Source organism: Nicotiana tomentosiformis, chromosome 9, assembly GCF_000390325.3.
Source record: "Nicotiana tomentosiformis chromosome 9, ASM39032v3, whole genome shotgun sequence".
Taxonomy (NCBI): domain Eukaryota; kingdom Viridiplantae; phylum Streptophyta; class Magnoliopsida; order Solanales; family Solanaceae; genus Nicotiana; species Nicotiana tomentosiformis.
Genome location: NC_090820.1, coordinates 96,825,543 through 96,837,719, shown reverse-complemented (window position 1 = coordinate 96,837,719; position 12,177 = coordinate 96,825,543). Strand labels below are relative to the sequence as shown.

At 35.3% G+C, this 12,177-nt stretch overlaps 1 non-coding gene and 1 pseudogene across 1 annotated transcript; both read left to right on the top strand.

Moving 5' to 3' along the window:
* The first annotated feature begins 3,325 nt into the window (after positions 1 to 3,325).
* Positions 3,326 to 3,407, top strand: TRNAS-AGA (transfer RNA serine (anticodon AGA)). Its single transcript has one exon. It is a non-coding gene; the product is annotated as a tRNA-Ser (tRNA).
* A 2,268-nt stretch (positions 3,408 to 5,675) lies between these two features.
* On the top strand, positions 5,676 to 11,333 carry LOC104093120 (uncharacterized; annotated as a pseudogene).
* The last annotated feature ends 844 nt before the right edge of the window (positions 11,334 to 12,177 follow it).

Sequence of the window (12,177 nt, the reverse complement as noted above, 5' to 3'; positions counted from 1 at the left end):
TCGATACGGACCTACCAGGACCGTCAAAATATGGATCCGAACCCGTTTACCAAAAATGTTGACCGAAATCAACTAAATTAACCTTTAAGGTAAAAATTCTTATTTTCATTAGTTTTCAACATAAAAATTTTTTGAAAATCTGCCCGGACTGTGTACGCAAATCGAGGAGGGTAAAAATAAGATTTTTAAAGCTTAAGAGTGCAGATTCACGTTCTAAAATATAAGATGACCTTTTGGGTTATCACAAAGATATTGAGAAAATGTTGAGCAGAAACAGAACTGCAGTTGTTGGCAGGCATGATGGAAAATGAAGGCAAGAGGAAAAGAAAGAAACTATCACACTCGCCCCTTTTACTGCTTAGCATAGTGGCTCAAAATTTCCAGCAAGTGTTGGTCTTAGACTCAATACTATGTTTTGGACCATTACTTCTGCAGTCAGCTAGATACACCTATAATGCCTCCTTCATCGCTCCGCTCATTGCCGGAGTTATTCGAGCTGGAGTTGCTGGACTCACTTATCCGATTTACAGCTTCTTCGGCCAGCGGAGGACTCTAGTCTCGGCATGTTTAGGCATGATTTTAGCACATGTACTTCTTCATTTCTTTCTTATTTATGTTTTTTTTTAATATATATCAATCTTTATTAATTGAAATATAGCATATGTAACTTGATATCACTTTTCTCAGATTTTTCAAGGTTTCCTTGCTGGGTCTCTTCTGTTTGGTAGGAGACCATATCTTCCAACTGAGCCGAAAGAGTGCCTATGTTGGCATGGCATTTACCATCCCCCTCATAGGCTGCTATTCAATGTTCTCGTGGCCTTTTGAGTGGACTGAAGAATTATACGCCAAAGAGATTAGAGCGTTAGGCACATGCTGGGAGACGAGCATATCTTTGCTCATGTCCCTAATTATGAATCCAGTCATTTTGCTACTCCTTTGTGCTCTAAAGGCTTTGATATTCATGCCATTTGCTACTCTGATACCGGGAATGTACTTTTCAATTTATAAATTTTTTTGCCCGAGAGAGAAAAGAAAGATGACAAAGGAGTTGAGGAAGACCTCTTCAAACAACAGTGGTTTTGGAAGAGGTTTCTTCCAAAAGATGGCGATGTTGAAGCCGTATAGTTGTAAGTTATTTTTTTACTGTAAAACTATAATTTACATTGGTTGTTCTTATGTATTATTGAGATTTTGGGTATATGTTCTTTTATAGGATGGCAACGGCACTCTACGTATGTGGTAGACCGGGAGCTTAATTATGCAGAATAACCAACTAATGGCTTTAGGGAGGTTTTAAGCAACACATTGCTACGGGGATGCAAATTTTTAACCGATTCCTTGCTATTGTAGGCGTAGTTGAAAGACAAGATATTCTTTACATTGATCTACGCTCATCTATCTTGTTTATTCTTTAATGTCGTATCAGAGTTTGAACGAGATCTCTAATCTTTATAGTGTAGTTCTAAGTTCTCGATAGGCTAATGGTTATTAGATCTACACGTTTACGTCTTATATGTTATCTTTCAAGCATGTATTAAACTGTCTGATGACATAGAGAGATAGAAATAGTGCAAATTGGAGTGTTAATTGAATTAGATAGTAGCAAATTTAACTTTTTTCTTATTTATTTGATCGAATATATTAACCTAAATGTTATGTCAGCATTATGCACACGTTATTCTACTAAAAAACTTTATGCATAAAAAAGTCCTAAACCCATGGATGCTTTTGGAGGAAAAAAGAATGCACATGACGTGCACATGACTCATTTGTTAATTTATTTAAGAAGCAAAATCTTATATTTATTTCATGGTTGTAAAAACAAACTCATCAAAGTAACACATGCACACAAATTCTCTTAATATAATATTCGTATAAGAATTATTTCCTTTGAAATATATACATGCCCTAGCCGTGGAGGATGAATTAATATAGGTTTTAATCTTTTCTCCTTTCCAAATTAGTTGCTGGAAAAATATGAGACAAATCAAAAATGGTATCACGAAAATATTTGAATTGACAAGAATCATGATGATACCACTTGTATCCTTTATCGTATAGCCTTGGTAAGTTTCAAACCCCGCACCATTATCATACACCACAAGCTTACCTCTGCCGTTGGTGCACAACGATCATGGTAGACAATAGGCAGTCTCTTGATCGTGCATTATAGGGATTACCACAATAAAAATAAATAAAATTAATGATGATGATGATGATGATGATGATGATGATGATGATGATGATGATGATGATGATGATAATAATAATAATAATAATAATAATAATACGAGGAAAGTCTTTATGTTGGACAAGTGATTCACCACAATATGTTTTTCCATTTTCTAGCACGACAGTTGCTACTATCATTCTATCATGGGTGATAACGCCAACTGCAAGAATCCAAGGTATCTCGTTAGAAAATGTAGCATTATTTGCACCATGGTTATCAGTAAATGTGGTCACGATAATACCATTCTGAATAGCAACAAAAGCACCCGTAGAAATGTATATTATCATCATAAAAGAATTTCACATTAGTAAATATTTTGTTATCTCTATCAAGTGATTTTGATTTTCTCTCCTATTTAATTGGAATCTACTAAACTATTGTACAAAAAGCTTAAAATTTTTCATATAAAAATGGTAAATTGGAATACGAAAAATCCCATGAGCTTTTTATAATAGAGATGAAGGAAAAACCCCTTATTAAATAGCCAACAGCCCTCCCTTTCAAATTATACAGCAGGGGAATTGCCATTATTATCAAATTAAGAGAGGGTGGAGTAGAGTTTTTCCTTTATGTAGTTTTACTACTTAAATCCCATAAGATTTTTACAATATAGATGATATACTAACGCCATGTAGATGAAACTGTATGTAATTTCACAAACAGTTGCAACCAACCATTTACCCAATTTGAAGAAAGAAAGAAAAAACAAAAAATCACCTTATAACTACACAGCAACACACATAAAATGAGCATCAAGAGAGAAGATTCAAAAGACAGAAAAGTTGGAGGGGAATTGCATAAATTGGAAAACCTGGATAAAGAGCCTAGACGCGTTCCTTTTTAGGGATATATGCGTCAAAAGACTCAGAACTGGGGAAACTACGGATTCCGCCTATATTAAAAAAACGTTGCAGTTTTTCCAAAATGCCCCTTACGACCCCAAGCTCCTCAACTGTCCCTTATATAAGAGGAGTATACCATGCTAACATCTCTATAGACAAAAGATAGACGTATTATCCAAAGAAATCAGGATTAGCTTTTACCAAATTTATATTATAAAATAGAAAAATCGATATTGAAAGAATAATAGTGGACGTGCCGGAGTGGTTATCGGGCATGACTAGAAATCATGTGGGCTTTGCCCGCGCAGGTTCGAATCCTGCCGTCCACGTTAAAGTTTTCATTTTCCTTTTTTGACTGGCATTTTTCCAACATCTTGCTCTTTGACCAGTTTGGGAGTTTTGTCTGTTAGAATTTTAAAAGTGGTCAACCAGGAGAAATATAGGGAACACTTTTGATTTTGCTACTGTGAGAAGATCTACATTAAAAGATAATTGGGGAGATTTGCAAATAATTAATGAGAATTTAAGTTATATACTCCACATGATTGACTTGATTGTGGTATTAATTTCATTAAACCATTTCCATAATAAAAAGAGTTACTCAACTTTGCTTAAGTATCATAAAAGTCAATAAATTATTTTTTTCAGCTAAAACGCTGCTCAACTTTGACTAAGAGGATATTTGGATTGGTTTTTAAGAACTAGTTTATAAGCTAAAAGCCAAAAGCCATAAGTTGGTAAATTCAACTTTTGATTTTTGACTTATTTTTTGTACTTTTTAAGCCTAAAAGTAAATGTTTTAAACTCTTTTTATTATTGTCAAACACCACAAAAACTAGAATAGTGATTAAAAGCAAATAATCACTTAAAATAAGTCAATCCAAGCATCCTCTAACTAATACATAAAGTTACTAAGAGGAAACAAATGGGATATACAGCCCAAGATATTCAGACATAGTCGAGTCACTTTTTAGTTATAAAAAATAGTTTAGTGACTTCCGTGATACTTAGGTAAAGTTGAGTAACTTTTTTTTGTTACAAAAATAATTTAATGATAGTGCTAGAAATAAGAAATTAAGTAACCATAAGGTGATATTAGCCTCTCAGTGTAAATATCTTTTACGCTATCAATAAAACTTAAACTCATTGTCTTTTAATGCAAATGTATCAAATAACTTATTGTTTACTCGGAAAATCGGATATAGTTGAATTTATAAGTAGTTCTAAGGATATGTGATATAACTTGACATAAATCGTACGTAGAAGTGGAAATGTTTAGATTCTTGGCTATAGAAATGGGATATAAATTATTGAACAAGAAGAGTGAGTATGCTGAGTAAAACAAGCTTAAGAATTTTATTCTTCAATAAATAGAAGTAGTCTTTTCTTACAATGTAAAAAACCTTTCTTGTGCTTACAAGGATTCCCCCATTTATAGTAGAGGGATCTTACTTTATTTATAATAAAAAATATATAGTGGAGAACCCATGATGAATTGTCTCTTCCTCGATTCCTGCCAAGATTCTCTCCCCTAGTGCGGTTGCAACGACTCCCGTCTGCGAGCTCGATACTGGCTCGAGCTCGGTATTAGGTCGAGCCCTCGGCCTTGGTTCGAGTTCGACATTCGGGGTGAGTGTCAATCGGTCTGTGCATCTCCAACAACCTTCATGTTGCCTTGCGGTTCGATTTGGTCATGGGCTTGATAATGATACCGAGCCGATTCCTCGATCGGTCTTGGAGCTCAAGGCTTGTTTGTACTATCCTCGGAACTCGTATCGAGCTCTCACTTCGATCGCTTACCATTCGAACTCGATCAAATGCACGGAGGCCGAAATCTATTTCGACCGTATACACTTATACTATCTGATTATGGTTATATCACAAAATAGTTTACCATAATTTACGGCACTATTGTCTTTGAATTTTTTTTGAAGTCTTAAAATTGCATTTTGTCGCTGTATTCGTGCGTTAAAGAGAAAGTGCATTCGTGCATTTTGAATTGCTTGTGCAAACTATGTATTATATTCCTATTTTACTGAATAAATAATTTTACAGCTTGATCTATTATTCAATGACCATATGACATGATTTGTCGAGTCATAGACTCAAGAATATTGTTGAACGAATGGAATTAATGTTTCATTTTGAAAAGATCAATCTAATTGAACTTGACATGCAAACACTAATTATTATGTATTTAAGTCTGTGAATTAAAGCATTTTTACCCTTCAAGAGAGGAGAGAAATAGACGTAGCTTTAATGAGAAAATAAAAGAAAACGAGGAAACATGATGGGAAAAGGAAATTAAAACCTCTTTAATTCCCAATGAGGAAAATGAAACGACTTCAAAAAAAATCACTTGACTTCTTTGTTTCGTACATTTCCCATACATGAATTGATCACTTTTTTCACTGCCTCATGGCCTTCATTTGCTGACAATATATTTCTTGTTTTCATAATCCCAGAGAAGAAAGAAGAGGTAATTAAATAAAAAGGTACTTAAATAAACACTTTTGAATTTTTTCCCTTCTATATTCTTGCATGTGTGTAAAATGTTGGAGTAATGAGGATGATGTTTGTTTTTATCTCTAGGGAAGATGGCAACTACTACAAGGGAGAAAACAGTTCAAGGGTTGATAGATTTGGTGTTTTCTTGGTCTTTAGGGGATGTGTTGAACAAAGATCTTTACAAAGACAAGGTTTAATTCTTTCTTGTTGTCCATATGCATGCTTAGAAATTTGTTCTATAATTAAAACTCTTAATTTAATTTAAAATTTTTATTTTATCCTTGATGAGATGTTCTTCAGCCACAAACATGACGGCATGGTTGAAAACACAAGTTTAAATGGTACTTTTGATAAGTGACAAAGTGGTTATTTCTTTATTAAACTCCATACCTAGTCAAATACCATCACATAAAATAAAATAAGGCATAAGGAGTATATAAGTAAATCTTTGATAAAAAAGGTCACTAAGCTGTTATCACATATTAAACTATATTGATAGTGTAAGAAAGCATTTTGTGTGTTTCTTGCAGAATCATACATAGTAGATTAGTAGCTTGGAACGAAGCTACATGTCTTAAAGGGTGACCACCCTTCGTGGGAAAATTACACTGTTTATATAGGAAAAAGATTAGGATATAGAGGTATATAACATATATTGAACACTCTTTGTCGGAGAATGTTTTTCACTTATTTCAAGTTTGAAAAACATTGAGGAAATTCCTGGCTTCACTATTGTTAGTAGTATATAACATAAGGCGGTTTCTGGAACTAAAGTAGGTAGGTTCAGAATGAGTATCATTAGTATACAAATACATTTTCTTTTTATAGGATGTTTGAACCAACAATAATGGATTTACTTGAACCTACACAACCGTCCTGGATCTGCATTGGTAATATATAACTATATTGACTAAGAGCAAATCATAAATATACAGCTTGCAAAATGGAGAGCATCAAATTTATATTAACAAAATCATCAATGTGTTACTGGAGATCATTACTTTCTTCTTCTTAAACATATAGCTGGTTAAGAGATATTTTTATGCTTCATGAAACATTTTATATTTTGTTGTCCCTTTGTATGTGATTCTTGTCGCCGACCTCAACTTGTTTGGGGCTGAGGCGTTGTTGTTGTTGTTGTCCCTTTGTATGTGATTTACCAAGTGATTAGTCCTATTCTAATGTGTTAGGTTAAAGAAATTCCAGAGACATTCTTGTCAACTGATCATTACTTGAAATCATTCATTACTCCACTTATTGAAGAAACATATGCTGATTTGCTCTCAAGCAGCATGTTCACTTCAAAAGCCTCTGCTCTTGAGGTTCTTGGCGTCCAAAAATCAGAAAACTTTAAGCCTCCCAAAAGTTTATATTACGAGATTTTGTTGAAGAGAGCGTTAGAGGGAGAGAACACATTGAAACAAAATATAAACCAGAGAATGGAGATAAGGCGAGACGTTTTGCTAATTTGTATGCAACCAAAACAGAATGCCTTAAAGTATTGAAGTTTCTTAGTGATAGTATCTCTCTTCCCAATTTAATCGATGACTACCAAATTCGAAGTTTTTGTCTAAAAGGTGCATGCTTGATTTTCTGCACTGCTTCTAGCTCATCGAAATTGCACACAGAAGCAATGACACCACTTGAGATGGTGGTAATTGATGAAGCTGCTCAGCTGAAAGAATGTGAATCCACTATTCCTTTACAACTCCCAGGTCTGCGCCATGCTATACTCGTCGGAGATGAGAAACAATTGCCTGCTATGGTTCAGAGCAAGGTTATCGGTTAATCTTTTCACAGCTTGTTTTTAAAATTACTGTGCTGCTCTTATATTATTGACCACTAGTATCTGTTATACACAGATCTGTGAGAAGGCTGAATTCGGCAGGAGCTTATTTAAGAGGCTGGTAATCTTAGGACACGAGAAGCACCTTCTCAATGTTCAATATAGGATGCATCCAAAAATAAGACTCTTCCCAAATAGAGAGTTTTATCAGAAGAAAATTATGGATGGTCCTAATGTGAAAGCAGCAGTATATGAGAAGAGATTTCTTGAAGGAGATATTTTTGGCTCCTATTCATTTATTAATGTAAGTAGCGGAAATGAGGAGATTGATGACAAGCACAGCACGAAAAATATGGCAGAAGCTTTCGTTGTAGCTGAGATAGTTGTCAACCTTCATAAAGGTAATACACTTTATCTTTCATGTACTTAATCTCAGCTTAAGATGTACATTTCTGGTTTTGTCTATTGTATCTTAGTTTGCATGGCAATTGATTTGGCAAACCTGATATTATTACCTGAATTACAGAATCTGTCTCTTCGAAACAAAAGGTCCGTGTTGGCTGCATATCTCCTTACAAGGCTCAAGTGTTTGCTATTCAACAAATTCTTGGCAAGAAATATAGCACAGATGTTAAAAGTGACTTCTCAGTGAATGTTCGTTCTGTTGATGGTTTTCAAGGGGGTGAAGAAGATGTTATAATTATCTCCACTGTTCGTTGTAATGGAAGAGGATCTGTTGGTTTCCTTTCTAATCTTCAGAGAGCAAATGTAGCACTGACTCGAGCAAGGTACTAATTTGCTGCACAACATTACTACATTTCAAAATGTTTGAATATCAAGGATGGTTCGAATTTGCTATTCTTATTTATTGTTGTCTTTCAATGACCTTCCTGCAAGAAGATAATTTATGAACATGTCCATAATTGTTTCGTTGGCTTCTTATGCAGGTACTGTCTTTGGATATTGGGGAACGGCGCAACTTTGGTTAACAGTGGCTCCATCTGGAGAAACTTAGTCATTGACGCCAAGGCTAGACGGTACAGAATGTTTTTAGTTTTTTCTCTGATCTAAATTTCTGGCGTGCTGAACGGTACAGAATGTTTTTAGTTTTTTCTCTGATCTAAATTTCTGTCTTGTGGGCTGTTTAATCTCTGTACACTAACAGTGTAAAAGAATTTCTACATTATCAGGTAATGTAAAAGATAATTAACTCCAAGTAACCGATACTAATGACAGGAATGACACCACTTGAGATGGTGGTAATTGGTGAAGCTGCTCAGCTGAAAGAATGTGAATCCACTATTCCTTTACAACTCCCAGGTCTGCGCCATGCTATACTCGTCGGAGATGAGAAACAATTGCCTGCTATGGTTCAGAGCAAGGTTATCGGTTAATCTTTTCACAGCTTGTTTTTAAAATTACTGTGCTGCTCTTATATTATTGACCACTAGTATCTGTTATACACAGATCTGTAAGAAGGCTGAATTCGGCAGGAGCTTATTTAAGAGGCTGGTAATCTTAGGACACGAGAAGCACCTTCTCAATGTTCAATATAGGATGCATCCAAAAATAAGACTCTTCCCAAATAGAGAGTTTTATCAGAAGAAAATTATGGATGGTCCTAATGTGAAAGCAGCAGTATATGACAAGAGATTTCTTGAAGGAGATATTTTTGGCTCCTATTTATTTATTAATGTAAGTAGCGGAAATGAGGAGATTGATGACAAGCACAGCACGAGAAATATGGCAGAAGCTTTCGTTGTAGCTGAGATAGTTGCCAACCTTCATAAAGGTAATACACTTTATCTTTCATGTACTTAATTTCAGCTTAAGATGAACATTTCTTGTTTTCTCTGTTATATCTTGGTTTGTGTGGCAATTGAGTAGGCAAACATGATATTATTATCTTAATTACAGAATCTGTCTCTTCGAAACAAAGGGTCCGTGTTGGTTGTATATCTCCTTACAAAGCTCAAGTTTTTGCTATTCAACAAATTCTTGGCAAGAAATATAGCACAGATGTTAACAGTGACTTCTCAGTGAATATTCGTTCTGTTGATGGTTTTCAAGGGGGTGAAGAAGATGTTATAATTATCTCCACTGTTCGTTGTAATGGAAGTGGATCTGTTGGTTTCCTTTCTAATCTTCAGAGAGCAAACGTAGCACTGACTCGAGCAAGGTACTAATTTCGAAAGGTTTTTTACGTCAAGGATGGTTCAAATTGGCTATTCTTAGTTATTGTTGTCTTTCAATGGCCTTTCTGCAAGAAGATAATATATGAACATATCCATAATTGTTTCCTTGGCTTTTTATGCAGATACTGCCTTTGGATATTGGGGAACGGCGCAACTTTGGTTAACAGTGGCTCCCTTTGGAGAAACTTAGTCCTTGACGCCAAGGCTAGACGTTGTTACTTTGATGTTACTGACTACAAAAGATTGAATCAAGCAATTTCAAATGCAACCATTGAGATTGGCCAAATAGAAACATTACTTAGAACGGACTCACCTATATTTGAAGCAGCTAAGTGGAAGGTATGCTGCTTCGCCTTCATTTGGCCTATGATTTTTTTTGTTCAATTTGATGGCCAAAATATACATCTTTTCAGTTTGGATTTTGCTAGTTAAGTAGGCCAAAGTTTTCAAAAGTGTTAGTTTTTGGTAGTTTTTTGACTTGAGAGCTTAAATCATTTGTTTTGTTTTCAAATGGAGAGCTAACAGGTTGTTTTCTGTTACAAAATAACAGGTTTTGTTTAGTGAAGATTTCTCAAAATCCATGGCCAGAATTAAGGATGTGGAGATTTGTAAAGAGGTGATTTCCCTTTTGGTGAAGCTTTCAAATAGCTGTTGGAGGTTGGGAATTCTCAGCAACAAGGGGGGAAATCTTCAGAACTGTTGGAGGTGTATAGTGTCAAGCACTTAAAATTGATTTGGACCATTGATATTTTGACGCAGAATTCTACACATTTTCAAGTATTACAAATCTGGGATGTTTTACCGGGATATCAGATACCAAAGTTGGCAAAGCACCTCGACATCCATTTTGGTAATTATACAGTGGATTTGATGAATCGTTGCAAATGCAAGCGTGTTGAACGGTACATACTGTTTTTAGCTTTTTTCTCTGATCTAAATTATTGTCTTGTTGGCTGTTTAGCTTTTATACATCAGGTAACCTAAAAGATAACTCCAATAACCGATCATAATGAATGGAACTAGTTAGCTAGAAAATAAGGCATACAACCTGCTACGATGGGTAAAATTAACGCTAATATAAAAAATTTTACAGTGTATTATAAGCTAAAACCGTATAAAAAATATACACATTTTAGGATATTGAAATACTCCATTTAAATGTTTAGTCTTTTTTTTTTCCCAGGATCTAAATTGTTGATTTTTAGGATAAATGAAAACCATTGAAATGGTGACTTTACAAGTCTTCTTGTTCTGTAGAGACTTAATACTTCCAATGACTTGGCCAATTGATGGAAATGCTGTCTCAAGAACTAGCTCAGCTCAAGGTGACCGAGACGAGAACTTGGCACGTCAACTGGCAGCTATGAGTTTGAGGGATAAACTAGGATCTTCAAGAAGTTCAAAGTAAGTCTACATCATTACCCTCAGGGTGCGTCCCTTCCTGGACCCTGCGTAAATACAGGATGCTTTGTGCACTGGGCAACCTTTTTTTGTAAGGGAAATAATGCATGAAAAGTAAAAAACAGAAGTTTGTGCTATAGCCTATGTTGCAACCAAAGAAGTACTCCTTTTTTGGGTATCAGATCAATCGAGTTACTAACTCTACTCATTGTTAACAGTAATTTTCAGAATTCCAAGATGAAGAAACCAGGAATGTTCCGTGAAATAAAACCAAAACTACTCGCTGAAGATTTTATGGAACGGGTTAAGCGCGACAAGTCCAAATAGGAGACCTTAAATTCACAAACCAAAGCACAAATGCACAAGAGAGGTCAAATATAAAACAGGATACAATGGAATAAAGATACAGGCAGCTCTACCATCTATACAATGGAATCGGCGCATTTTGCTGTCAAGTTTGATACTTAAATGTTTGATTCAGTTTTACAACTATAGCCTATACAAGACTATCATTAATGGTTACATTGTTGAAGTTATTCAGAGGAAATATAACAATGGTTTATTCCTCACTATTTCTAGAAGATTTGTCACTGCTTTCTATATTTCTCTTGGAGGCAGACAATTTTATAGAAGAGCAAGAAGCAACCTATTGTCTCTTTCTCCTCAGCTGAGGCTGAGTATAGGGCCTTGAGGATGGTGGTAGATGAAATTTCTTAGTTGGTTCGACTGCTTGGTGACTTTCATTTGCCTATTTCTGCTCCTGTCCCTCTGTTTTGTGATAGTCAGGCAGCCTTACACATTGCTAAAAATCTAGTTTTCCACGAGCGCACCAAACACATTGAAGTTGATTGTCATTTTGTAAGGGACATCTTGAGTTCTGGGTTGATTTCTCTTCAATTTGTCTCCAACTCCAATGAACTTGCTGATATGTTGACTGAGAACTTGTCTAGGCCTCTCCACCATCAGTTTTTGTGCAAGCTTGGAGTGTCTACACTCTACACCCTCCAGCTTGAGTGGGGTGTTGACAATATTAGGCCTACATAGTTTTAGTGAGACATAAGTTGGCCCAATTGTATACCCGACCCAATTTTTACTACTTACATTACATTCATTTTATTGGCGTTGTAATTGTATATACGTGGGAACATTCTCGAAATAAGACAAGTGTAGATATTTTCCTCTCATTTTCTCTCTTCTCTCTCCTCGTTA